Here is a 25528-nt window from a genome sequence, read left to right as displayed (position 1 = left end):
CTTCCTTTAAAGAAAAATTACTCTAATTGGATGCTCTTTTTGTGTTCCCCTGCATGACGAATAAGATATTCCATTACTAAAATTGCAAAAACGTCTTTCATGGAGTTGTGAAATGCACTTCTGCCTCATATATCATGTGCCATTTGACTAAACTTAAGTCGTACGTAGACTTACCTAAGGTATCGTGTAACTTGAGACGGTGAATATAATTTCCCCAATTCAATATTCAAAATAAATCCATGGTTATAGTATCAAATGAACTTTATAAAGCTGATCAACATTATTTCATTTCAGAATATCTCTGCACCTAATCAGAGCGTATTGGCTCTGTGGCGCAATGGATAGCGCATTGGACTTCTAGGTGAATGTAAAAAAGATATTCAAAGGTTGTGGGTTCGAATCCCACCAGAGTCAGTTTTATCCCTATTTATTTCATAACTGTTTAAAAGAGTAATAAACAGTGCATGCATGCTTCTGCTTCACCAAAAAGGGCAGTGAAAGGAAGTCTATTTTAAATAGATACTATTCAAATTACGCAATCTTTGCAGAAGAGGAAATTGGCAGCTGTACTTATGAAAATGTAATTTACTCAGAAGTAAGATTTTGGGCCCTTCCTTAATTTGACAATGTCAATAAAAACATATGACTTCTAAGTCAGCAAAAAAAATGAGATAGTAGCAATTTCAGGACTTACAATAAGGTTAAATTTACTGAAGAGATTTCAAATGCTTGAAGTACCAATTCATTATTATATTCCGCGTATTCAGTACTTAATACCGGCAACCATCTTAAGAAATGTAGTGATAGTTGGGACACTTCCAAATGTTGATAAGGTCATTTTGTGGAGCGGCCTCTCCGAGCCTGGATAGCTCAGTCGGGAGAGCATCAGTCTTTTAATCTGAGGGCCCAGGGTTCAAGTCCCTGTTCAGGCGGCTTGGTTAAAGAAAAGGTATATCAATTGCATACTCTTTTCAGGATCCAATGAATGGGGAGTCCTATTAGAGATGTTTCAAAAAAGTCTTAATCAAGTCATTACATACCCATCTGTCTTCTACATTCTTTGACAAGGGTTAAGAAGACTTACCCAAACTGTATCATGTAGTTTGTTGATTATCTTTTACCCAATTCAATGTTCAAAATGTAAGGTAGTGTCCGATTAACTTGATAAAGTTGGTCAACAGCTGATAGGTCATCTTTTTATTTGTGAATCTCTGATCACCGTGTTGAATCAGGTCGGATCTCTAGTGCAATGGATAGCGGCTTGGAGTCCTAGACGAATGTAGCAAAAGCATTCAAAGGCTTTGTGTTCAAACACCAGCTGGGTCAATTTTATCCCTCCTCTTATTTTATAACTAATTGAAACAGTAACAAGCAATGCCTGCGTCTGCATCACCAGAAACATTTACCAAAATGGCAGTGAAAGAAAGTCTACTTAAACAGAGACTGTTTGCTTTGAAAACATTGCATAATCTATGCCCAAGAGGAAGTTCCCAAAGAAACTGCTGAAAATGTATGTAATTTAGTAGGTAGTAATAGTATTTGGCACTTTATTGATTTCACAAGGTCATTTTAGACACATGATTTCTAAGTCAGCCGAAAAGGAGATAGTACAAATTTCAGGATTTAAAATGGATTACGTGTGCTGCTGAAATTTCAAATGCTTAACACCTTCAATGCTACAGGAGATTTTCCTCCTGTGCTGAATGATCTGTAAATCCATTGTCCATGACGAGCTCAGCTCGTCATAAGCACACGACAAGTGTACTGCACGAAGAGCTGAGCTCGTCATGAGCATGGAAGGGGTTAAAACATCAATTTGTTATTAAACTCTACAAATTTGATTGCTAATATATGTAACCATATTAATACATAGAGTGTAGGTCAGTGTACGTCCACATTTGTTTAGCTGATTTTAAGACAGAGTATAGCAGAGCCTGGATAGCTCAGTCGGTAGAGCATCAGACTTTTAATCTGAGGGTCCAGGGTTCAAGTCCCTGTTCAGGCGGTTGCTTCCTTTAAAGAAAAATTACTCTAATTGGATGCTATTTTTGTGTTCCCCTGCATGACGAATAAGATATTCCATTACTAAAATTGCAAAAACGTCTTTCATGGAGTTGTGAAATGCACATCTGCCTCATATATCATGTGCCATTTGACTAAACTTAAGTCGTACGTAGACTTACCTAAGGTATCATGTAACTTGAGACGGTGAATATAATTTCCCCAATTCAATATTCAAAATAAATCCATGGTTATAGTATCAAATGAACTTTATAAAGCTGATCAACATTATTTCATTTCAGAATATCTCTGCACCTAATCAGAGCGTATTGGCTCTGTGGCGCAATGGATAGCGCATTGGACTTCTAGGTGAATGTAAAAAAGATATTCAAAGGTTGTGGGTTCGAATCCCACCAGAGTCAGTTTTATCCCTATTTATTTCATAACTGTTTAAAAGAGTAATAAACAGTGCATGCATGCTTCTGCTTCACCAAAAAGGGCAGTGAAAGGAAGTCTATTTTAAATAGATACTATTCAAATTACGCAATCTTTGCAGAAGAGGAAATTGGCAGCTGTACTTATGAAAATGTAATTTACTCAGAAGTAAGATTTTGGGCCCTTCCTTAATTTTACAATGTCAATAAAAACATATGACTTCTAAGTCAGCAAAAAAAATGAGATAGTAGCAATATCAGGACTTACAATAAGGTTAAATTTACTGAAGAGATTTCAAATGCTTGAAGTACCAATTCATTATTATATTCCCCGTATTCAGTACTTAATACCGGCAACCATCTTAAGAAATGTAGTGATAGTTGGGACACTTCCAAATGTTGATAAGGTCATTTTGTGGAGCGGCCTCTCCGAGCCTGGATAGCTCAGTCGGGAGAGCATCAGTCTTTTAATCTGAGGGCTCAGGGTTCAAGTCCCTGTTCAGGCGGCTTGGTTAAAGAAAAGGTATATCAATTGCATACTCTTTTCAGGATCCAATGAATGGGGAGTCCTATTAGAGATGTTTCAAAAAAGTCTTAATCAAGTCATTACATACCCATCTGTCTTCTACATTCTTTGACAAGGGTTAAGAAGACTTACCCAAACTGTATCATGTAGTTTGTTGATTATCTTTTACCCAATTCAATGTTCAAAATGTAAGGTAGTGTCCGATTAACTTGATAAAGTTGGTCAACAGCTGATAGGTCATCTTTTTATTTGTGAATCTCTGATCACCGTGTTGAATCAGGTCGGATCTCTAGTGCAATGGATAGCGGCTTGGAGTCCTAGACGAATGTAGCAAAAGCATTCAAAGGCTTTGTGTTCAAACACCAGCTGGGTCAATTTTATCCCTCCTCTTATTTTATAACTAATTGAAACAGTAACAAGCAATGCCTGCGTCTGCATCACCAGAAACATTTACCAAAATGGCAGTGAAAGAAAGTCTACTTAAACAGAGACTGTTTGCTTTGAAAACATTGCATAATCTATGCCCAAGAGGAAGTTCCCAAAGAAACTGCTGAAAATGTATGTAATTTAGTAGGTAGTAATAGTATTTGGCACTTTATTGATTTCACAAGGTCATTTTAGACACATGATTTCTAAGTCAGCCGAAAAGGAGATAGTACAAATTTCAGGATTTAAAATGGATTACGTGTGCTGCTGAAATTTCAAATGCTTAACACCTTCAATGCTACAGGAGATTTTCCTCCTGTGCTGAATGATCTGTAAATCCATTGTCCATGACGAGCTCAGCTCGTCATAAGCACACGACAAGTGTACTGCACGAAGAGCTGAGCTCGTCATGAGCATGGAAGGGGTTAAAACATCAATTTGTTATTAAACTCTACAAATTTGATTGCTAATATATGTAACCATATTAATACATAGAGTGTAGGTCAGTGTACGTCCACATTTGTTTAGCTGATTTTAAGACAGAGTATAGCAGAGCCTGGATAGCTCAGTCGGTAGAGCATCAGACTTTTAATCTGAGGGTCCAGGGTTCAAGTCCCTGTTCAGGCGGTTGCTTCCTTTAAAGAAAAATTACTCTAATTGGATGCTCTTTTTGTGTTCCCCTGCATGACGAATAAGATATTCCATTACTAAAATTGCAAAAACGTCTTTCATGGAGTTGTGAAATGCACATCTGCCTCATATATCATGTGCCATTTGACTAAACTTAAGTCGTACGTAGACTTACCTAAGGTATCATGTAACTTGAGACGGTGAATATAATTTCCCCAATTCAATATTCAAAATAAATCCATGGTTATAGTATCAAATGAACTTTATAAAGCTGATCAACATTATTTCATTTCAGAATATCTCTGCACCTAATCAGAGCGTATTGGCTCTGTGGCGCAATGGATAGCGCATTGGACTTCTAGGTGAATGTAAAAAAGATATTCAAAGGTTGTGGGTTCGAATCCCACCAGAGTCAGTTTTATCCCTATTTATTTCATAACTGTTTAAAAGAGTAATAAACAGTGCATGCATGCTTCTGCTTCACCAAAAAGGGCAGTGAAAGGAAGTCTATTTTAAATAGATACTATTCAAATTACGCAATCTTTGCAGAAGAGGAAATTGGCAGCTGTACTTATGAAAATGTAATTTACTCAGAAGTAAGATTTTGGGCCCTTCCTTAATTTGACAATGTCAATAAAAACATATGACTTCTAAGTCAGCAAAAAAAATTAGATAGTAGCAATTTCAGGACTTACAATAAGGTTACATTTACTGAAGAGATTTCAAATGCTTGAAGTACCAATTCATTATTATATTCCGCGTATTCAGTACTTAATACCGGCAACCATCTTAAGAAACGTAGTGATAGTTGGGACACTTCCAAATGTTGATAAGGTCATTTTGTGGAGCGACCTCTCGAAGCCTGGATAGCTCAGTCGGGAGAGCATCACACTTTTAATCTGAGGGCCCAGGGTTCAAGTCCCTGTTCAGGCGGCTTGGTTAAAGAAAAGGTATGTCAATTGCATACTCTTTTCAGGATCCAATGAATGGGGAGTCCTATTAGAGATGTTTCAAAAAAGTCTTAATCAAGTCATTACATACCCATCTGTCTTCTACATTCTTTGACAAGGGTTAAGAAGATTTACCCAAACTGTATCATGTAGTTTGACATGTTGATTATCTTTTACCCAATTCAATGTTCAAAATGTAAGGTAGTGTCCGATTAACTTGATAAAGTTGGTCAACAGCTGATAGGTCATCTTTTTATTTGTGAATCTCTGATCACCGTGTTGAATCAGGTCGGATCTCTAGTGCAATGGATAGCGGCTTGGAGTCCTAGACGAATGTAGCAAAAGCATTCAAAGGCTTTGTGTTCAAACACCAGCTGGGTCAATTTTATCCCTCCTCTTATTTTATAACTAATTGAAACAGTAACAAGCAATGCCTGCGTCTGCATCACCAGAAACATTTACCAAAATGGCAGTGAAAGAAAGTCTACTTAAACAGAGACTGTTTGCTTTGAAAACATTGCATAATCTATGCCCAAGAGGAAGTTCCCAAAGAAACTGCTGAAAATGTATGTAATTTAGTAGGTAGTAATAGTATTTGGCACTTTATTGATTTCACAAGGTCATTTTAGACACATGATTTCTAAGTCAGCCGAAAATGAGATAGTACAAATTTCAGGATTTAAAATGGATTACGTGTGCTGCTGAAATTTCAAATGCTTAACACCTTCAATGCTACAGGAGATTTTCCTCCTGTGCTGAATGATCTGTAAATCCATTGTCCATGACGAGCTCAGCTCGTCATAAGCACACGACAAGTGTACTGCACGAAGAGCTGAGCTCGTCATGAGCATGGAAGGGGTTAAAACATCAATTTGTTATTAAACTCTACAAATTTGATTGCTAATATATGTAACCATATTAATACATAGAGTGTAGGTCAGTGTACGTCCACATTTGTTTAGCTGATTTTAAGACAGAGTATAGCAGAGCCTGGATAGCTCAGTCGGTAGAGCATCAGACTTTTAATCTGAGGGTCCAGGGTTCAAGTCCCTGTTCAGGCGGTTGCTTCCTTTAAAGAAAAATTACTCTAATTGGATGCTCTTTTTGTGTTCCCCTGCATGACGAATAAGATATTCCATTACTAAAATTGCAAAAACGTCTTTCATGGAGTTGTGAAATGCACATCTGCCTCATATATCATGTGCCATTTGACTAAACTTAAGTCGTACGTAGACTTACCTAAGGTATCATGTAACTTGAGACGGTGAATATAATTTCCCCAATTCAATATTCAAAATAAATCCATGGTTATAGTATCAAATGAACTTTATAAAGCTGATCAACATTATTTCATTTCAGAATATCTCTGCACCTAATCAGAGCGTATTGGCTCTGTGGCGCAATGGATAGCGCATTGGACTTCTAGGTGAATGTAAAAAAGATATTCAAAGGTTGTGGGTTCGAATCCCACCAGAGTCAGTTTTATCCCTATTTATTTCATAACTGTTTAAAAGAGTAATAAACAGTGCATGCATGCTTCTGCTTCACCAAAAAGGGCAGTGAAAGGAAGTCTATTTTAAATAGATACTATTCAAATTACGCAATCTTTGCAGAAGAGGAAATTGGCAGCTGTACTTATGAAAATGTAATTTACTCAGAAGTAAGATTTTGGGCCCTTCCTTAATTTTACAATGTCAATAAAAACATATGACTTCTAAGTCAGCAAAAAAATTTAGATAGTAGCAATTTCAGGACTTACAATAAGGTTACATTTACTGAAGAGATTTCAAATGCTTGAAGTACCAATTCATTATTATATTCCGCGTATTCAGTACTTAATACCGGCAACCATCTTAAGAAATGTAGTGATAGTTGGGACACTTCCAAATGTTGATAAGGTCATTTTGTGGAGCGGCCTCTCCGAGCCTGGATAGCTCAGTCGGGAGAGCATCAGTCTTTTAATCTGAGGGCCCAGGGTTCAAGTCCCTGTTCAGGCGGCTTGGTTAAAGAAAAGGTATATCAATTGCATACTCTTTTCAGGATCCAATGAATGGGGAGTCCTATTAGAGATGTTTCAAAAAAGTCTTATTCAAGTCATTACATACCCATCTGTCTTCTACATTCTTTGACAAGGGTTAAGAAGACTTACCCAAACTGTATCATGTAGTTTGTTGATTATCTTTTACCCAATTCAATGTTCAAAATGTAAGGTAGTGTCCGATTAACTTGATAAAGTTGGTCAACAGCTGATAGGTCATCTTTTTATTTGTGAATCTCTGATCACCGTGTTGAATCAGGTCGGATCTCTAGTGCAATGGATAGCGGCTTGGAGTCCTAGACGAATGTAGCAAAAGCATTAAAAGGCTTTGTGTTCAAACACCAGCTGGGTCAATTTTATCCCTCCTCTTATTTTATAACTAATTGAAACAGTAACAAGCAATGCCTGAAATGAAATGAAATGAAATGAAAGGAAATGAAAATAGGTTTTATAAAGCGCAGAATAGCTGCCCGGAGGTGTCCCAGCGCTGAAAACTAACAGGTGTTGCCCATAGGGCCAAGTACAGGAGAAGCAACTTATTTGTTAAACAGGAAAGTTTTTAAATTTTTCCTGAAAGAAGTAAGGTCTGAGTTGGACCTAAGATGATAAGGTAGGCTGTTCCACAACTTGGCCGCGTTCAAGGAGAAAGAGCGACCTCCTGCTCTGGATCTCTTAACCTTTGGCACTACTGCCAGTAAGGCATTAGTAGATCGAAGTTGTCTATTGGGAAGATAGGGGGTGATTAAGGTGCGACTAATTAGTGGCCCAGTTTCCCAAAAAGATTGATGGGCAACACAGAGAGATTTGAAGCTGACCCTGTCTTTCACGGGAAGCCAGTGTAATTTTTTCAATCCTGCCTTCACAGAGGTCCTACGGGGGAGCTGGAGCAAAGTTCGGGCGGCACAGTTCTGAATTACCTGCAACTTTTTCAATGTGGAGTCAGGGGTACCAAGGTAAAGCGCATTTCCAAAATCCAACCTGGCCAGTATTAGTCCCTGGACCACAATTTGTCTGGCCTCAAACGGGAGTAATGGAAGAATCTTCTTCAGCATTCTAATCAGGCCAAAACAGGTGGCAGATAGTACAACGGCCTGATGGTTAAACGTCAGGGACTTGTCCAACCAGACTCCCAGGCTCTTGATGGCATCCCTGGGGACTGGGGGGGTACCCAAGCAAGCCGGCCAGATGTGATTGATCGTGGATGGTGCTAGATGTCCCAGCATCATGACCTCTGTCTTGTCTCCATTGAGTTTGAGACAAGACATGGTCATCCATCGATCAATCTTGCTCAGACATTCGAGCAGGTCCACTGTACCCACAGGGTCTCCAGCCCGCGTGAGAGAGACTACCAGCTGGGTATCGTCCGCGTAGGTAACGATCTTAATACCATACGGACGGACGACCCCAGCCAGCGGTCTCATATAGACGTTAAACAACGTCGGGCTTAATGAGGAGCCCTGTGGGACTCCACAGTCTAAAGGCTTGCTTGTAGAGATGGTTGCTCCCTCAAAGACCTGAAATTGCCTGCTGGATAGGAATGAGCGGATCCACTCCAACGCTCCTCCTTGAATCCCAATCTCCCCGAGGCGTTGCAACAGGATGGTGTGATTTACAGTGTCAAAAGCGGCACTGAGATCGAGGAGGACGACTGCCACCGATCCTCCTCGATCCAAGATGCCCCTAGTTTCCTCCAAGACCGCCAAAAGAGCCGACTCCGTCCCATGCTTGGGGCGGAAGCCGGTCTGCGAGGGATCAAGGAGATTATTTTCCTCAAGGAATTTGGTCAAGAGGCCATTGATGTATTTTTCCAATAGCTTACTGGCCCAGGGGAGCAAGGAGATTGGACGATAATTGCTGAGATTGGTTGCACTCATATTTGGTTTCTTAGCAAGTGCTTTAACCCTGGCTTCTTTCCACTTAGGAGGAACTATATTGGTGGAAATGGAAGCATTGAGTACCCTTAGCATGATCGGTAAGATGGTCTGACTAATGGTCCTTAGAAATCTGGGAGGGGCCGGATCGCTGGGGGAGCCTGATTTTATCTGGGTCATTAGACTAGCTAATATATCCTGCTGTAATAATGGAAAGTTCTCCAGAGTTGGGGATTTATTTTCTGCTGCCCCATAGTTGGAGAGGCCAACAGTGTCTGCCTGATTTTGTAAGTACATGGCTGGGAAAGCAGAGTAGATACGATCTATTTTGTTAAAGAAATAATCCGCCAGCTCATTGCAGCGAGTTTGTAAATCCTCACTATTTATTGGAGGCTGGGGAAGTGTAGTGAGATTTTTTACAATTCTATATATTTCCCTAGAATTGGACCTAGCATCATTAATTTTTTGTGTGTAATGCTGGGATTGAGCTTTTTTGATCTCAAGCTTATAGTTCCTGATGGAATTTCTATATGCTATTTTGTCAGGGTCTGTATATCCCAGACGCCATTTCCTCTCTAGCTTTTTACACAAGCGTTTGATCTCCCTAAGCTCTGTAGTATACCAAGGTGCTGACATCCTAGACCTTTTGGTGCGAGATTGTACTATTGGGAGAATGGTGTCCAATGACTGAGTGATCCAGCTATTAAAGGTGTCATTAGCTTCTACAGGATCTGTAGTAATTAGAGGGATAGTGGCTTGGAGTTCACAAGCCCACTTGTCAGTTGACAATTTCGGCCAGTCTCGAGCCTCCCGTAAACCTGTCAAAAGAACAGGTGGTTTAGGAATGCACCAGTTTAGCCGGATCAATTGATGATCTGTCCATGGGAGAGCAATAGGGGATTCTGTGACTAAACCTGGGCAGTTACTAAATACTGGGTCTAGTAAATGTCCTTTCTCATGAGTAGGTGAGGAGACAAGCTGGGCCAGCTGAAGAGCAGACAGGTCGGCAATCAATTCTTGGGCAGCATGATCAGCAGAATCTTCAAAATGCATGTTTAGATCTCCCAACAGCGTGAAGTTGGCAGATGTAATAGCCAGGTCTGCGATTACTGAGGGCGCGGAGTCTAGAAACTGTCTGGTCGTACCAGGGGGGCGATATGCTAGGATCCCAGAAAAATTTAGATTAGGTGAAAATTCCAAATTAAACGACACGCTTTCACAGTCAAGAATGGAAATAGAATTGCATCGACATGTGTAAGTATCTTTAAACACTATTGCCAGTCCTCCTCCCCTTCCTAAGATACGGTCTGTCCTGGCTATTTGGTAGCCATAAGGTAGTGCTTGGACGAGATTGGGCACCGACGAATCGGTAAGCCAAGTCTCTGTGAAAAAAACCGCATCTGGGTTATGCTCTTCCAGCAGTATAGATATTTCAGTCTGATGCTTGGGCATCGATCTGCAATTGAGAAGGAACATTTTAAAGGAATTCAGATGTTCCATGGGCAGAAAGCCTTTTGGATGGAGATGACAGTGTCGGCACTGGATAGGCAAGTTTAGCGGATGATATGAGTAGGCACACTCTGTTTTTACGAGGGGTCTCAGTCTTAACAGGTCATTAGAGTTGTATTTTATATGGGGGTCCAACAAATGACCAGGGGTCATGGCTCCTGGCCCCGTCCGGTCTCGGACGGGCGCAGACGGGCTTGCCTTTGGCGCGCGTCTGCGTCTGCATCACCAGAAACATTTACCAAAATGGCAGTGAAAGAAAGTCTACTTAAACAGAGACTGTTTGCTTTGAAAACATTGCATAATCTATGCCCAAGAGGAAGTTCCCAAAGAAACTGCTGAAAATGTATGTAATTTAGTAGGTAGTAATAGTATTTGGCACTTTATTGATTTCACAAGGTCATTTTAGACACATGATTTCTAAGTCAGCCGAAAATGAGATAGTACAAATTTCAGGATTTAAAATGGATTACGTGTGCTGCTGAAATTTCAAATGCTTAACACCTTCAATGCTACAGGAGATTTTCCTCCTGTGCTGAATGATCTGTAAATCCATTGTCCATGACGAGCTCAGCTCGTCATAAGCACACGACAAGTGTACTGCACGAAGAGCTGAGCTCGTCATGAGTATGGAAGGGGTTAAAACATCAATTTGTTATTAAACTCTACAAATTTGATTGCTAATATATGTAACCATATTAATACATAGAGTGTAGGTCAGTGTACGTCCACATTTGTTTAGCTGATTTTAAGACAGAGTATAGCAGAGCCTGGATAGCTCAGTCGGTAGAGCATCAGACTTTTAATCTGAGGGTCCAGGGTTCAAGTCCCTGTTCAGGCGGTTGCTTCCTTTAAAGAAAAATTACTCTAATTGGATGCTCTTTTTGTGTTCCCCTGCATGACGAATAAGATATTCCATTACTAAAATTGCAAAAACGTCTTTCATGGAGTTGTGAAATGCACATCTGCCTCATATATCATGTGCCATTTGACTAAACTTAAGTCGTACGTAGACTTACCTAAGGTATCATGTAACTTGAGACGGTGAATATAATTTCCCCAATTCAATATTCAAAATAAATCCATGGTTATAGTATCAAATGAACTTTATAAAGCTGATCAACATTATTTCATTTCAGAATATCTCTGCACCTAATCAGAGCGTATTGGCTCTGTGGCGCAATGGATAGCGCATTGGACTTCTAGGTGAATGTAAAAAAGATATTCAAAGGTTGTGGGTTCGAATCCCACCAGAGTCAGTTTTATCCCTATTTATTTCATAACTGTTTAAAAGAGTAATAAACAGTGCATGCATGCTTCTGCTTCACCAAAAAGGGCAGTGAAAGGAAGTCTATTTTAAATAGATACTATTCAAATTACGCAATCTTTGCAGAAGAGGAAATTGGCAGCTGTACTTATGAAAATGTAATTTACTCAGAAGTAAGATTTTGGGCCCTTCCTTAATTTTACAATGTCAATAAAAACATATGACTTCTAAGTCAGCAAAAAAAATTAGATAGTAGCAATTTCAGGACTTACAATAAGGTTACATTTACTGAAGAGATTTCAAATGCTTGAAGTACCAATTCATTATTATATTCCGCGTATTCAGTACTTAATACCGGCAACCATCTTAAGAAACGTAGTGATAGTTGGGACACTTCCAAATGTTGATAAGGTCATTTTGTGGAGCGACCTCTCGAAGCCTGGATAGCTCAGTCGGGAGAGCATCAGACTTTTAATCTGAGGGCCCAGGGTTCAAGTCCCTGTTCAGGCGGCTTGGTTAAAGAAAAGGTATGTCAATTGCATACTCTTTTCAGGATCCAATGAATGGGGAGTCCTATTAGAGATGTTTCAAAAAAGTCTTAATCAAGTCATTACATACCCATCTGTCTTCTACATTCTTTGACAAGGGTTAAGAAGATTTACCCAAACTGTATCATGTAGTTTGACATGTTGATTATCTTTTACCCAATTCAATGTTCAAAATGTAAGGTAGTGTCCGATTAACTTGATAAAGTTGGTCAACAGCTGATAGGTCATCTTTTTATTTGTGAATCTCTGATCACCGTGTTGAATCAGGTCGGATCTCTAGTGCAATGGATAGCGGCTTGGAGTCCTAGACGAATGTAGCAAAAGCATTCAAAGGCTTTGTGTTCAAACACCAGCTGGGTCAATTTTATCCCTCCTCTTATTTTATAACTAATTGAAACAGTAACAAGCAATGCCTGCGTCTGCATCACCAGAAACATTTACCAAAATGGCAGTGAAAGAAAGTCTACTTAAACAGAGACTGTTTGCTTTGAAAACATTGCATAATCTATGCCCAAGAGGAAGTTCCCAAAGAAACTGCTGAAAATGTATGTAATTTAGTAGGTAGTAATAGTATTTGGCACTTTATTGATTTCACAAGGTCATTTTAGACACATGATTTCTAAGTCAGCCGAAAATGAGATAGTACAAATTTCAGGATTTAAAATGGATTACGTGTGCTGCTGAAATTTCAAATGCTTAACACCTTCAATGCTACAGGAGATTTTCCTCCTGTGCTGAATGATCTGTAAATCCATTGTTCATGACGAGCTCAGCTCGTCATAAGCACACGACAAGTGTACTGCACGACGAGCTGAGCTCGTCATGAGCATGGAAGGGGTTAAAACATCAATTTGTTATTAAACTCTACAAATGTGATTGCTAATATATGTAAACATATTAATACACAGAGTGTAGGTCAGTGTACGTCCACATTTGTTTAGCTGATTTTAAGACAGAGTATAGCAGAGCTTGGATAGCTCAGTCGGTAGAGCATCAGACTTTTAATCTGAGGGTCCAGGGTTCAAGTCCCTGTTCAGGCGGTTGCTTCCTTTAAAGAAAAATTACTCTAATTGGATGCTCTTTTTGTGTTCCCCTGCATGACGAATAAGATATTCCATTACTAAAATTGCAAAAACGTCTTTCATGGAGTTGTGAAATGCACATCTGCCTCATATATCATGTGCCATTTGACTAAACTTAAGTCGTACGTAGACTTACCTAAGGTATCATGTAACTTGAGACGGTGAATATAATTTCCCCAATTCAATATTCAAAATAAATCCATGGTTATAGTATCAAATGAACTTTATAAAGCTGATCAACATTATTTCATTTCAGAATATCTCTGCACCTCATCAGAGTGTATTGGCTCTGTGGCGCAATGGATAGCGCATTGGACTTCTAGGTGAATGTAAAAAAGATATTCAAAGGTTGTGGGTTCGAATCCCACCAGAGTCAGTTTTATCCCTATTTATTTCATAACTGTTTAAAAGAGTAATAAACAGTGCATGCATGCTTCTGCTTCACCAAAAAGGGCAGTGAAAGGAAGTCTATTTTAAATAGATACTATTCAAGTTACGCAATCTTTGCAGAAGAGGAAATTGGCAGCTGTACTTATGAAAATGTAATTTACTCAGAAGTAAGATTTTGGGCCCTTCCTTAATTTTACAATGTCAATAAAAACATATGAATTCTAAGTCAGCAAAAAAATGAGATAGTAGCAATTTCAGGACTTACAATAAGGTTAAATTTACTGAAGAGATTTCAAATGCTTGAAGTACCAATTCATTATTATATTCCGCGTATTCAGTACTTAATACCGGCAACCATCTTAAGAAACGTAGTGATAGTTGGGACACTTCCAAATGTTGATAAGGTCATTTTGTGGAGCGCCCTCTCCGAGCCTGGATAGCTCAGTCGGGAGAGCATCAGACTTTTAATCTGAGGGCCCAGGGTTCAAGTCCCTGTTCAGGCGGCTTGGTTAAAGAAAAGGTATATCAATTGCATACTCTTTTCAGGATCCAATGAATGGGGAGTCCTATTAGAGATGTTTCAAAAAAGTCTTAATCAAGTCATTACATACCCATCTGTCTTCTACATTCTTTGACAAGGGTTAAGAAGACTTACCCAAACTGTATCATGTAGTTTGTTGATTATCTTTTACCCAATTCAATGTTCAAAATGTAAGGTAGTGTCCGATTAACTTGATAAAGTTGGTCAACAGCTGATAGGTCATCTTTTTATTTGTGAATCTCTGATCACCGTGTTGAATCAGGTCGGATCTCTAGTGCAATGGATAGCGGCTTGGAGTCCTAGACGAATGTAGCAAAAGCATTCAAAGGCTTTGTGTTCAAACACCAGCTGGGTCAATTTTATCCCTCCTCTTATTTTATAACTAATTGAAACAGTAACAAGCAATGCCTGCGTCTGCATCACCAGAAACATTTACCAAAATGGCAGTGAAAGAAAGTCTACTTAAACAGAGACTGTTTGCTTTGAAAACATTGCATAATCTATGCCCAAGAGGAAATTCCCAAAGAAACTGCTGAAAATGTATGTAATTTAGTAGGTAGTAATAGTATTTGGCACTTTATTGATTTCACAAGGTCATTTTAGACACATGATTTCTAAGTCAGCCGAAAATGAGATAGTACAAATTTCAGGATTTAAAATGGATTACGTTTGCTGCTGAAATTTCAAATGCTTAACACCTTCAATGCTACAGGAGATTTTCCTCCTGTGCTGAATGATCTGTAAATCCATTGTTCATGACGAGCTCAGCTCGTCATAAGCACACGACAAGTGTACTGCACGACGAGCTGAGCTCGTCATGAGCATGGAAGGGGTTAAAACATCAATTTGTTATTAAACTCTACAAATGTGATTGCTAATATATGTAAACATATTAATACACAGAGTGTAGGTCAGTGTACGTCCACATTTGTTTAGCTGATTTTAAGACAGAGTATAGCAGAGCCTGGATAGCTCAGTCGGTAGAGCATCAGACTTTTAATCTGAGGGTCCAGGGTTCAAGTCCCTGTTCAGGCGGTTGCTTCCTTTAAAGAAAAATTACTCTAATTGGATGCTCTTTTTGTGTTCCCCTGCATGACGAATAAGATATTCCATTACTAAAATTGCAAAAACGTCTTTCATGGAGTTGTGAAATGCACATCTGCCTCATATATCATGTGCCATTTGACTAAACTTAAGTCGTACGTAGACTTACCTAAGGTATCATGTAACTTGAGACGGTGAATATAATTTCCCCAATTCAATATTCAAAATAAATCCATGGTTATAGTATCAAATGAACTTTATAAAGCTGATCAACATTATTTCATTTCAGAATATCTCTGCACCTAATTAGAGAGTATTGGCTCTGTGGCGCAATGGATAGCGCATTGGACTTCTAGGTGAATGTAAAAAAGATATTTAAAGGTTGTGGGTTCGAATCCCACCAGAGTCAGTTTTATCCCTATTTATTTCATAACTGTTTAAAAGAGTAATAAACAGTGCATGCATGCTTCTGCTTCACCAAAAAGGGCAGTGAAAGGAAGTCTATTTTAAATAGATACTATTCAAATTACGCAATCTTTGCAGAAGAGGAAATTGGCAGCTGTACTTATGAAAATGTAATTTACTCAGAAGTAAGATTTTGGGCCCTTCCTTAATTTTACAATGTCAATAAAAACATATGACTTCTAAGTCAGCAAAAAAAATGAGATAGTAGCAATTTCAGGACTTACAATAAGGTTAAATTTACTGAAGAGATTTCAAATGCTTGAAGTACCAATTCATTATTATATTCCGCGTATTCAGTACTTAATACCGGCAACCATCTTAAGAAACGTAGTGATAGTTGGGACACTTCCAAATGTTGATAAGGTCATTTTGTGGAGCGGCCTCTCCGAGCCTGGATAGCTCAGTCGGGAGAGCATCAGTCTTTTAATCTGAGGGCCCAGGGTTCAAGTCCCTGTTCAGGCGGCTTGGTTAAAGAAAAGGTATATCAATTGCATACTCTTTTCAGGATCCAATGAATGGGGAGTCCTATTCGAGATGTTTCAAAAAAGTCTTAATCAAGTCATTACATACCCATCTGTCTTCTACATTCTTTGACAAGGGTTAAGAAGATTTACCCAAACTGTATCATGTAGTTTGACATGTTGATTATCTTTTACCCAATTCAATGTTCAAAATGTAAGGTAGTGTCCGATTAACTTGATAAAGTTGGTCAACAGCTGATAGGTCATCTTTTTATTTGTGAATCTCTGATCACCGTGTTGAATCAGGTCGGATCTCTAGTGCAATGGATAGCGGCTTGGAGTCCTAGACGAATGTAGCAAAAGCATTCAAAGGCTTTGTGTTCAAACACCAGCTGGGTCAATTTTATCCCTCCTCTTATTTTATAACTAATTGAAACAGTAACAAGCAATGCCTGCGTCTGCATCACCAGAAACATTTACCAAAATGGCAGTGAAAGAAAGTCTACTTAAACAGAGACTGTTTGCTTTGAAAACATTGCATAATCTATGCCCAAGAGGAAGTTCCCAAAGAAACTGCTGAAAATGTATGTAATTTAGTAGGTAGTAATAGTATTTGGCACTTTATTGATTTCACAAGGTCATTTTAGACACATGATTTCTAAGTCAGCCGAAAATGAGATAGTACAAATTTCAGGATTTAAAATGGATTACGTGTGCTGCTGAAATTTCAAATGCTTAACACCTTCAATGCTACAGGAGATTTTCCTCCTGTGCTGAATGATCTGTAAATCCATTGTTCATGACGAGCTCAGCTCGTCATAAGCACACGACAAGTGTACTGCACGACGAGCTGAGCTCGTCATGAGCATGGAAGGGGTTAAAACATCAATTTGTTATTAAACTCTACAAATGTGATTGCTAATATATGTAAACATATTAATACACAGAGTGTAGGTCAGTGTACGTCCACATTTGTTTAGCTGATTTTAAGACAGAGTATAGCAGAGCTTGGATAGCTCAGTCGGTAGAGCATCAGACTTTTAATCTGAGGATCCAGGGTTCAAGTCCCTGTTCAGGCGGGTGCTTCCATTAAAGAAAAATTACTCTAATTGGATGCTCTTTTTGTGTTCCCCTGCATGACGAATAAGATATTCCATTACTAAAATTGCAAAAACGTCTTTCATGGAGTTGTGAAATGCACATCTGCCTCATATATCATGTGCCATTTGACTAAACTTAAGTCGTACGTAGACTTACCTAAGGTATCATGTAACTTGAGACGGTGAATATAATTTCCCCAATTCAATATTCAAAATAAATCCATGGTTATAGTATCAAATGAACTTTATAAAGCTGATCAACATTATTTCATTTCAGAATGTCTCTGCACCTAATTAGAGAGTATTGGCTCTGTGGCGCAATGGATAGCGCATTGGACTTCTAGGTGAATGTAAAAAAGATATTTAAAGGTTGTGGGTTCGAATCCCACCAGAGTCAGTTTTATCCCTATTTATTTCATAACTGTTTAAAAGAGTAATAAACAGTGCATGCATGCTTCTGCTTCACCAAAAAGGGCAGTGAAAGGAAGTCTATTTTAAATAGATACTATTCAAATTACGCAATCTTTGCAGAAGAGGAAATTGGCAGCTGTACTTATGAAAATGTAATTTACTCAGAAGTAAGATTTTGGGCCCTTCCTTAATTTTACAATTTCAATAAAAACATATGACTTCTAAGTCAGCAAAAAAAATGAGATAGTAGCAATTTCAGGACTTACAATAAGGTTAAATTTACTGAAGAGATTTCAAATGCTTGAAGTACCAATTCATTATTATATTCCGCGTATTCAGTACTTAATACCGGCAACCATCTTAAGAAACGTAGTGATAGTTGGGACACTTCCAAATGTTGATAAGGTCATTTTGTGGAGCGGCCTCTCCGAGCCTGGATAGCTCAGTCGGGAGAGCATCAGTCTTTTAATCTGAGGGCCCAGGGTTCAAGTCCCTGTTCAGGCGGCTTGGTTAAAGAAAAGGTATATCAATTGCATACTCTTTTCAGGATCCAATGAATGGGGAGTCCTATTCGAGATGTTTCAAAAAAGTCTTAATCAAGTCATTACATACCCATCTGTCTTCTACATTCTTTGACAAGGGTTAAGAAGATTTACCCAAACTGTATCATGTAGTTTGACATGTTGATTATCTTTTACCCAATTCAATGTTCAAAATGTAAGGTAGTGTCCGATTAACTTGATAAAGTTGGTCAACAGCTGATAGGTCATCTTTTTATTTGTGAATCTCTGATCACCGTGTTGAATCAGGTCGGATCTCTAGTGCAATGGATAGCGGCTTGGAGTCCTAGACGAATGTAGCAAAAGCATTCAAAGGCTTTGTGTTCAAACACCAGCTGGGTCAATTTTATCCCTCCTCCTATTTTATAACTAATTGAAACAGTAACAAGCAATGCCTGCGTCTGCATCACCAGAAACATTTACCAAAATGGCAGTGAAAGAAAGTCTACTTAAACAGAGACTGTTTGCTTTGAAAACATTGCATAATCTATGCCCAAGAGGAAGTTCCCAAAGAAACTGCTGAAAATGTATGTAATTTAGTAGGTAGTAATAGTATTTGGCACTTTATTGATTTCACAAGGTCATTTTAGACACATGATTTCTAAGTCAGCCGAAAATGAGATAGTACAAATTTCAGGATTTAAAATGGATTACGTGTGCTGCTGAAATTTCAAATGCTTAACACCTTCAATGCTACAGGAGATTTTCCTCCTGTGCTGAATGATCTGTAAATCCATTGTTCATGACGAGCTCAGCTCGTCATAAGCACACGACAAGTGTACTGCACGACGAGCTGAGCTCGTCATGAGCATGGAAGGGGTTAAAACATCAATTTGTTATTAAACTCTACAAATGTGATTGCTAATATATGTAAACATATTAATACACAGAGTGTAGGTCAGTGTACGTCCACATTTGTTTAGCTGATTTTAAGACAGAGTATAGCAGAGCCTGGATAGCTCAGTCGGTAGAGCATCAGACTTTTAATCTGAGGGTCCAGGGTTCAAGTCCCTGTTCAGGCGGTTGCTTCCTTTAAAGAAAAATTACTCTAATTGGATGCTCTTTTTGTGTTCCCCTGCATGACGAATAAGATATTCCATTACTAAAATTGCAAAAACGTCTTTCATGGAGTTGTGAAATGCACATCTGCCTCATATATCATGTGCCATTTGACTAAACTTAAGTCGTACATAGACTTACCTAAGGTATCATGTAACTTGAGACGGTGAATATAATTTCCCCAATTCAATATTCAAAATAAATCCATGGTTATAGTATCAAATGAACTTTATAAAGCTGATCAACATTATTTCATTTCAGAATATCTCTGCACCTAATTAGAGAGTATTGGCTCTGTGGCGCAATGGATAGCGCATTGGACTTCTTGGTGAATGTAAAAAAGATATTTAAAGGTTGTGGGTTTGAATCCCACCAGAGTCAGTTTTATCCCTATTTATTTCATAACTGTTTAAAAGAGTAATAAACAGTGCATGCATGCTTCTGCTTCACCAAAAAGGGCAGTGAAAGGAAGTCTATTTTAAATAGATACTATTCAAATTACGCAATCTTTGCAGAAGAGGAAATTGGCAGCTGTACTTATGAAAATGTAATTTACTCAGAAGTAAGATTTTGGGCCCTTCCTTAATTTTACAATGTCAATAAAAACATATGACTTCTAAGTCAGCAAAAAAAATGAGATAGTAGCAATTTCAGGACTTACAATAAGGTTAAATTTACTGAAGAGATTTCAAATGCTTGAAGTACCAATTCATTATTATATTCCGCGTATTCAGTACTTAATACCGGCAACCATCTTAAGAAACGTAGTGATAGTTGGGACACTTCCAAATGTTGATAAGGTCATTTTGTGGAGCGGCCTCTCCGAGCCTGGATAGCTCAGTCGGGAGAGCATCAGTCTTTTAATCTGAGGGCCCAGGGTTCAAGTCCCTGTTCAGGCGGCTTGGTTAAAGAAAAGGTATATCAATTGCATACTCTTTTCAGGATCCAATGAATGGGGAGTCCTATTCGAGATGTTTCAAAAAAGTCTTAATCAAGTCATTACATACCCATCTGTCTTCTACATTCTTTGACAAGGGTTAAGAAGATTTACCCAAACTGTATCATGTAGTTTGACATGTTGATTATCTTTTACCCAATTCAATGTTCAAAATGTAAGGTAGTGTCCGATTAACTTGATAAAGTTGGTCAACAGCTGATAGGTCATCTTTTTATTTGTGAATCTCTGATCACCGTGTTGAATCAGGTCGGATCTCTAGTGCAATGGATAGCGGCTTGGAGTCCTAGACGAATGTAGCAAAAGCATTCAAAGGCTTTGTGTTCAAACACCAGCTGGGTCAATTTTATCCCTCCTCTTATTTTATAACTAATTGAAACAGTAACAAGCAATGCCTGCGTCTGCATCACCAGAAACATTTACCAAAATGGCAGTGAAAGAAAGTCTACTTAAACAGAGACTGTTTGCTTTGAAAACATTGCATAATCTATGCCCAAGAGGAAGTTCCCAAAGAAACTGCTGAAAATGTATGTAATTTAGTAGGTAGTAATAGTATTTGGCACTTTATTGATTTCACAAGGTCATTTTAGACACATGATTTCTAAGTCAGCCGAAAATGAGATAGTACAAATTTCAGGATTTAAAATGGATTACGTGTGCTGCTGAAATTTCAAATGCTTAACACCTTCAATGCTACAGGAGATTTTCCTCCTGTGCTGAATGATCTGTAAATCCATTGTTCATGACGAGCTCAGCTCGTCATAAGCACACGACAAGTGTACTGCACGACGAGCTGAGCTCGTCATGAGCATGGAAGGGGTTAAAACATCAATTTGTTATTAAACTCTACAAATGTGATTGCTAATATATGTAAACATATTAATACACAGAGTGTAGGTCAGTGTACGTCCACATTTGTTTAGCTGATTTTAAGACAGAGTATAGCAGAGCCTGGATAGCTCAGTCGGTAGAGCATCAGACTTTTAATCTGAGGGTCCAGGGTTCAAGTCCCTGTTCAGGCGGTTGCTTCCTTTAAAGAAAAATTACTCTAATTGGATGCTCTTTTTGTGTTCCCCTGCATGACGAATAAGATATTCCATTACTAAAATTGCAAAAACGTCTTTCATGGAGTTGTGAAATGCACATCTGCCTCATATATCATGTGCCATTTGACTAAACTTAAGTCGTACGTAGACTTACCTAAGGTATCATGTAACTTGAGACGGTGAATATAATTTCCCCAATTCAATATTCAAAATAAATCCATGGTTATAGTATCAAATGAACTTTATAAAGCTGATCAACATTATTTCATTTCAGAATATCTCTGCACCTAATTAGAGAGTATTGGCTCTGTGGCGCAATGGATAGCGCATTGGACTTCTTGGTGAATGTAAAAAAGATATTTAAAGGTTGTGGGTTTGAATCCCACCAGAGTCAGTTTTATCCCTATTTATTTCATAACTGTTTAAAAGAGTAATAAACAGTGCATGCATGCTTCTGCTTCACCAAAAAGGGCAGTGAAAGGAAGTCTATTTTAAATAGATACTATTCAAATTACGCAATCTTTGCAGAAGAGGAAATTGGCAGCTGTACTTATGAAAATGTAATTTACTCAGAAGTAAGATTTTGGGCCCTTCCTTAATTTTACAATGTCAATAAAAACATATGACTTCTAAGTCAGCAAAAAAAATGAGATAGTAGCAATTTCAGGACTTACAATAAGGTTAAATTTACTGAAGAGATTTCAAATGCTTGAAGTACCAATTCATTATTATATTCCGCGTATTCAGTACTTAATACCGGCAACCATCTTAAGAAACGTAGTGATAGTTGGGACACTTCCAAATGTTGATAAGGTCATTTTGTGGAGCGGCCTCTCCGAGCCTGGATAGCTCAGTCGGGAGAGCATCAGTCTTTTAATCTGAGGGCCCAGGGTTCAAGTCCCTGTTCAGGCGGCTTGGTTAAAGAAAAGGTATATCAATTGCATACTCTTTTCAGGATCCAATGAATGGGGAGTCCTATTCGAGATGTTTCAAAAAAGTCTTAATCAAGTCATTACATACCCATCTGTCTTCTACATTCTTTGACAAGGGTTAAGAAGATTTACCCAAACTGTATCATGTAGTTTGACATGTTGATTATCTTTTACCCAATTCAATGTTCAAAATGTAAGGTAGTGTCCGATTAACTTGATAAAGTTGGTCAACAGCTGATAGGTCATCTTTTTATTTGTGAATCTCTGATCACCGTGTTGAATCAGGTCGGATCTCTAGTGCAATGGATAGCGGCTTGGAGTCCTAGACGAATGTAGCAAAAGCATTCAAAGGCTTTGTGTTCAAACACCAGCTGGGTCAATTTTATCCCTCCTCTTATTTTATAACTAATTGAAACAGTAACAAGCAATGCCTGCGTCTGCATCACCAGAAACATTTACCAAAATGGCAGTGAAAGAAAGTCTACTTAAACAGAGACTGTTTGCTTTGAAAACATTGCATAATCTATGCCCAAGAGGAAGTTCCCAAAGAAACTGCTGAAAATGTATGTAATTTAGTAGGTAGTAATAGTATTTGGCACTTTATTGATTTCACAAGGTCATTTTAGACACATGATTTCTAAGTCAGCCGAAAATGAGATAGTACAAATTTCAGCATTTAAAATGGATTACGTGTGCTGCTGAAATTTCAAATGCTTAACACCTTCAATGCTACAGGAGATTTTCCTCCTGTGCTGAATGATCTGTAAATCCATTGTTCATGACGAGCTCAGCTCGTCATAAGCACACGACAAGTGTACTGCACGACGAGCTGAGCTCGTCATGAGCATGGAAGGGGTTAAAACATCAATTTGTTATTAAACTCTACAAATGTGATTGCTAATATATGTAAACATATTAATACACAGAGTGTAGGTCAGTGTACGTCCACATTTGTTTAGCTGATTTTAAGACAGAGTATAGCAGAGCCTGGATAGCTCAGTCGGTAGAGCATCAGACTTTTAATCTGAGGGTCCAGGGTTCAAGTCCCTGTTCAGGCGGTTGCTTCCTTTAAAGAAAAATTACTCTAATTGGATGCTCTTTTTGTGTTCCCCTGCATGACGAATAAGATATTCCATTACTAAAATTGCAAAAACGTCTTTCATGGAGTTGTGAAATGCACATCTGCCTCATATATCATGTGCCATTTGACTAAACTTAAGTCGTACGTAGACTTACCTAAGGTATCATGTAACTTGAGACGGTGAATATAATTTCCCCAATTCAATATTCAAAATAAATCCATGGTTATAGTATCAAATGAACTTTATAAAGCTGATCAACATTATTTCATTTCAGAATATCTCTGCACCTCATCAGAGTGTATTGGCTCTGTGGCGCAATGGATAGCGCATTGGACTTCTAGGTGAATGTAAAAAAGATATTCAAAGGTTGTGGGTTCGAATCCCACCAGAGTCAGTTTTATCCCTATTTATTTCATAACTGTTTAAAAGAGTAATAAACAGTGCATGCATGCTTCTGCTTCACCAAAAAGGGCAGTGAAAGGAAGTCTATTTTAAATAGATACTATTCAAGTTACGCAATCTTTGCAGAAGAGGAAATTGGCAGCTGTACTTATGAAAATGTAATTTACTCAGAAGTAAGATTTTGGGCCCTTCCTTAATTTTACAATGTCAATAAAAACATATGAATTCTAAGTCAGCAAAAAAAATGAGATAGTAGCAATTTCAGGACTTACAATAAGGTTAAATTTACTGAAGAGATTTCAAATGCTTGAAGTACCAATTCATTATTATATTCCGCGTATTCAGTACTTAATACCGGCAACCATCTTAAGAAACGTAGTGATAGTTGGGACACTTCCAAATGTTGATAAGGTCATTTTGTGGAGCGCCCTCTCCGAGCCTAGATAGCTCAGTCGGGAGAGCATCAGACTTTTAATCTGAGGGCCCAGGGTTCAAGTCCCTGTTCAGGCGGCTTGGTTAAAGAAAAGGTATATCAATTGCATACTCTTTTCAGGATCCAATGAATGGGGAGTCCTATTCGAGATGTTTCAAAAAAGTCTTAATCAAGTCATTACATACCCATCTGTCTTCTACATTCTTTGACAAGGGTTAAGAAGATTTACCCAAACTGTATCATGTAGTTTGACATGTTGATTATCTTTTACCCAATTCAATGTTCAAAATGTAAGGTAGTGTCCGATTAACTTGATAAAGTTGGTCAACAGCTGATAGGTCATCTTTTTATTTGTGAATCTCTGATCACCGTGTTGAATCAGGTCGGATCTCTAGTGCAATGGATAGCGGCTTGGAGTCCTAGACGAATGTAGCAAAAGCATTCAAAGGCTTTGTGTTCAAACACCAGCTGGGTCAATTTTATCCCTCCTCTTATTTTATAACTAATTGAAACAGTAACAAGCAATGCCTGCGTCTGCATCACCAGAAACATTTACCAAAATGGCAGTGAAAGAAAGTCTACTTAAACAGAGACTGTTTGCTTTGAAAACATTGCATAATCTATGCCCAAGAGGAAGTTCCCAAAGAAACTGCTGAAAATGTATGTAATTTAGTAGGTAGTAATAGTATTTGGCACTTTATTGATTTCACAAGGTCATTTTAGACACATGATTTCTAAGTCAGCCGAAAATGAGATAGTACAAATTTCAGGATTTAAAATGGATTACGTGTGCTGCTGAAATTTCAAATGCTTAACACCTTCAATGCTACAGGAGATTTTCCTCCTGTGCTGAATGATCTGTAAATCCATTGTTCATGACGAGCTCAGCTCGTCATAAGCACACGACAAGTGTACTGCACGACGAGCTGAGCTCGTAATGAGCATGGAAGGGGTTAAAACATCGATTTGTTATTAAACTCTACAAATGTGATTGCTAATATATGTAAACATATTAATACACAGAGTGTAGGTCAGTGTACGTCCACATTTGTTTAGCTGATTTTAAGACAGAGTATAGCAGAGCCTGGATAGCTCAGTCGGTAGAGCATCAGACTTTTAATCTGAGGGTCCAGGGTTCAAGTCCCTGTTCAGGCGGTTGCATCCTTTAAAGAAAAATTACTCTAATTGGATGCTCTTTTTGTGTTCCCCTGCATGACGAATAAGATATTCCATTACTAAAATTGCAAAAACGTCTTTCATGGAGTTGTGAAATGCACATCTGCCTCATATATCATGTGCCATTTGACTAAACTTAAGTCGTACGTAGACTTACCTAAGGTATCATGTAACTTGAGACGGTGAATATAA

General features: G+C 38.4%; 18 non-coding genes across 18 annotated transcripts; all 18 read left to right on the top strand.

Annotated features, from left to right (window-relative positions):
- Positions 1-323: 323 nt before the first annotated feature.
- Positions 324-414, top strand: TRNAR-UCU (transfer RNA arginine (anticodon UCU)). Its single transcript is given in 2 exon segments — positions 324-360; positions 379-414. It is a non-coding gene; the product is annotated as a tRNA-Arg (tRNA).
- A 1518-nt stretch (positions 415-1932) lies between these two features.
- TRNAK-UUU (transfer RNA lysine (anticodon UUU)) lies at positions 1933-2005 on the top strand. Its single transcript has one exon. It is a non-coding gene; the product is annotated as a tRNA-Lys (tRNA).
- Positions 2006-2332: 327 nt separating this feature from the next.
- On the top strand, positions 2333-2423 carry TRNAR-UCU (transfer RNA arginine (anticodon UCU)). The gene is given in 2 exon segments: positions 2333-2369; positions 2388-2423. It is a non-coding gene; the product is annotated as a tRNA-Arg (tRNA).
- Positions 2424-3941: 1518 nt separating this feature from the next.
- Positions 3942-4014, top strand: TRNAK-UUU (transfer RNA lysine (anticodon UUU)). The gene has a single exon. It is a non-coding gene; the product is annotated as a tRNA-Lys (tRNA).
- Positions 4015-4341: 327 nt separating this feature from the next.
- TRNAR-UCU (transfer RNA arginine (anticodon UCU)) lies at positions 4342-4432 on the top strand. The gene is given in 2 exon segments: positions 4342-4378; positions 4397-4432. It is a non-coding gene; the product is annotated as a tRNA-Arg (tRNA).
- A 1523-nt stretch (positions 4433-5955) lies between these two features.
- Positions 5956-6028, top strand: TRNAK-UUU (transfer RNA lysine (anticodon UUU)). Its single transcript has one exon. It is a non-coding gene; the product is annotated as a tRNA-Lys (tRNA).
- Positions 6029-6355: 327 nt separating this feature from the next.
- Positions 6356-6446, top strand: TRNAR-UCU (transfer RNA arginine (anticodon UCU)). Its single transcript is given in 2 exon segments — positions 6356-6392; positions 6411-6446. It is a non-coding gene; the product is annotated as a tRNA-Arg (tRNA).
- Positions 6447-11150: 4704 nt separating this feature from the next.
- Positions 11151-11223, top strand: TRNAK-UUU (transfer RNA lysine (anticodon UUU)). The gene has a single exon. It is a non-coding gene; the product is annotated as a tRNA-Lys (tRNA).
- Positions 11224-11550: 327 nt separating this feature from the next.
- TRNAR-UCU (transfer RNA arginine (anticodon UCU)) lies at positions 11551-11641 on the top strand. Its single transcript is given in 2 exon segments — positions 11551-11587; positions 11606-11641. It is a non-coding gene; the product is annotated as a tRNA-Arg (tRNA).
- A 1923-nt stretch (positions 11642-13564) lies between these two features.
- TRNAR-UCU (transfer RNA arginine (anticodon UCU)) lies at positions 13565-13655 on the top strand. The gene is given in 2 exon segments: positions 13565-13601; positions 13620-13655. It is a non-coding gene; the product is annotated as a tRNA-Arg (tRNA).
- A 1517-nt stretch (positions 13656-15172) lies between these two features.
- On the top strand, positions 15173-15245 carry TRNAK-UUU (transfer RNA lysine (anticodon UUU)). The gene has a single exon. It is a non-coding gene; the product is annotated as a tRNA-Lys (tRNA).
- A 327-nt stretch (positions 15246-15572) lies between these two features.
- Positions 15573-15663, top strand: TRNAR-UCU (transfer RNA arginine (anticodon UCU)). The gene is given in 2 exon segments: positions 15573-15609; positions 15628-15663. It is a non-coding gene; the product is annotated as a tRNA-Arg (tRNA).
- Positions 15664-17586: 1923 nt separating this feature from the next.
- TRNAR-UCU (transfer RNA arginine (anticodon UCU)) lies at positions 17587-17677 on the top strand. The gene is given in 2 exon segments: positions 17587-17623; positions 17642-17677. It is a non-coding gene; the product is annotated as a tRNA-Arg (tRNA).
- A 1523-nt stretch (positions 17678-19200) lies between these two features.
- On the top strand, positions 19201-19273 carry TRNAK-UUU (transfer RNA lysine (anticodon UUU)). The gene has a single exon. It is a non-coding gene; the product is annotated as a tRNA-Lys (tRNA).
- A 1941-nt stretch (positions 19274-21214) lies between these two features.
- TRNAK-UUU (transfer RNA lysine (anticodon UUU)) lies at positions 21215-21287 on the top strand. Its single transcript has one exon. It is a non-coding gene; the product is annotated as a tRNA-Lys (tRNA).
- A 1941-nt stretch (positions 21288-23228) lies between these two features.
- Positions 23229-23301, top strand: TRNAK-UUU (transfer RNA lysine (anticodon UUU)). The gene has a single exon. It is a non-coding gene; the product is annotated as a tRNA-Lys (tRNA).
- A 327-nt stretch (positions 23302-23628) lies between these two features.
- TRNAR-UCU (transfer RNA arginine (anticodon UCU)) lies at positions 23629-23719 on the top strand. The gene is given in 2 exon segments: positions 23629-23665; positions 23684-23719. It is a non-coding gene; the product is annotated as a tRNA-Arg (tRNA).
- A 1523-nt stretch (positions 23720-25242) lies between these two features.
- TRNAK-UUU (transfer RNA lysine (anticodon UUU)) lies at positions 25243-25315 on the top strand. The gene has a single exon. It is a non-coding gene; the product is annotated as a tRNA-Lys (tRNA).
- Positions 25316-25528: the final 213 nt, after the last annotated feature.

The sequence above is a fragment of the Lissotriton helveticus genome, chromosome 1_1 (genome assembly GCF_964261635.1).
Source record: "Lissotriton helveticus chromosome 1_1, aLisHel1.1, whole genome shotgun sequence".
Lineage (NCBI taxonomy): Eukaryota > Metazoa > Chordata > Amphibia > Caudata > Salamandridae > Lissotriton > Lissotriton helveticus.
The sequence above is the reverse complement of the archived record's forward strand: the minus strand, read 5'-3'. Positions and strand labels throughout refer to the sequence as shown.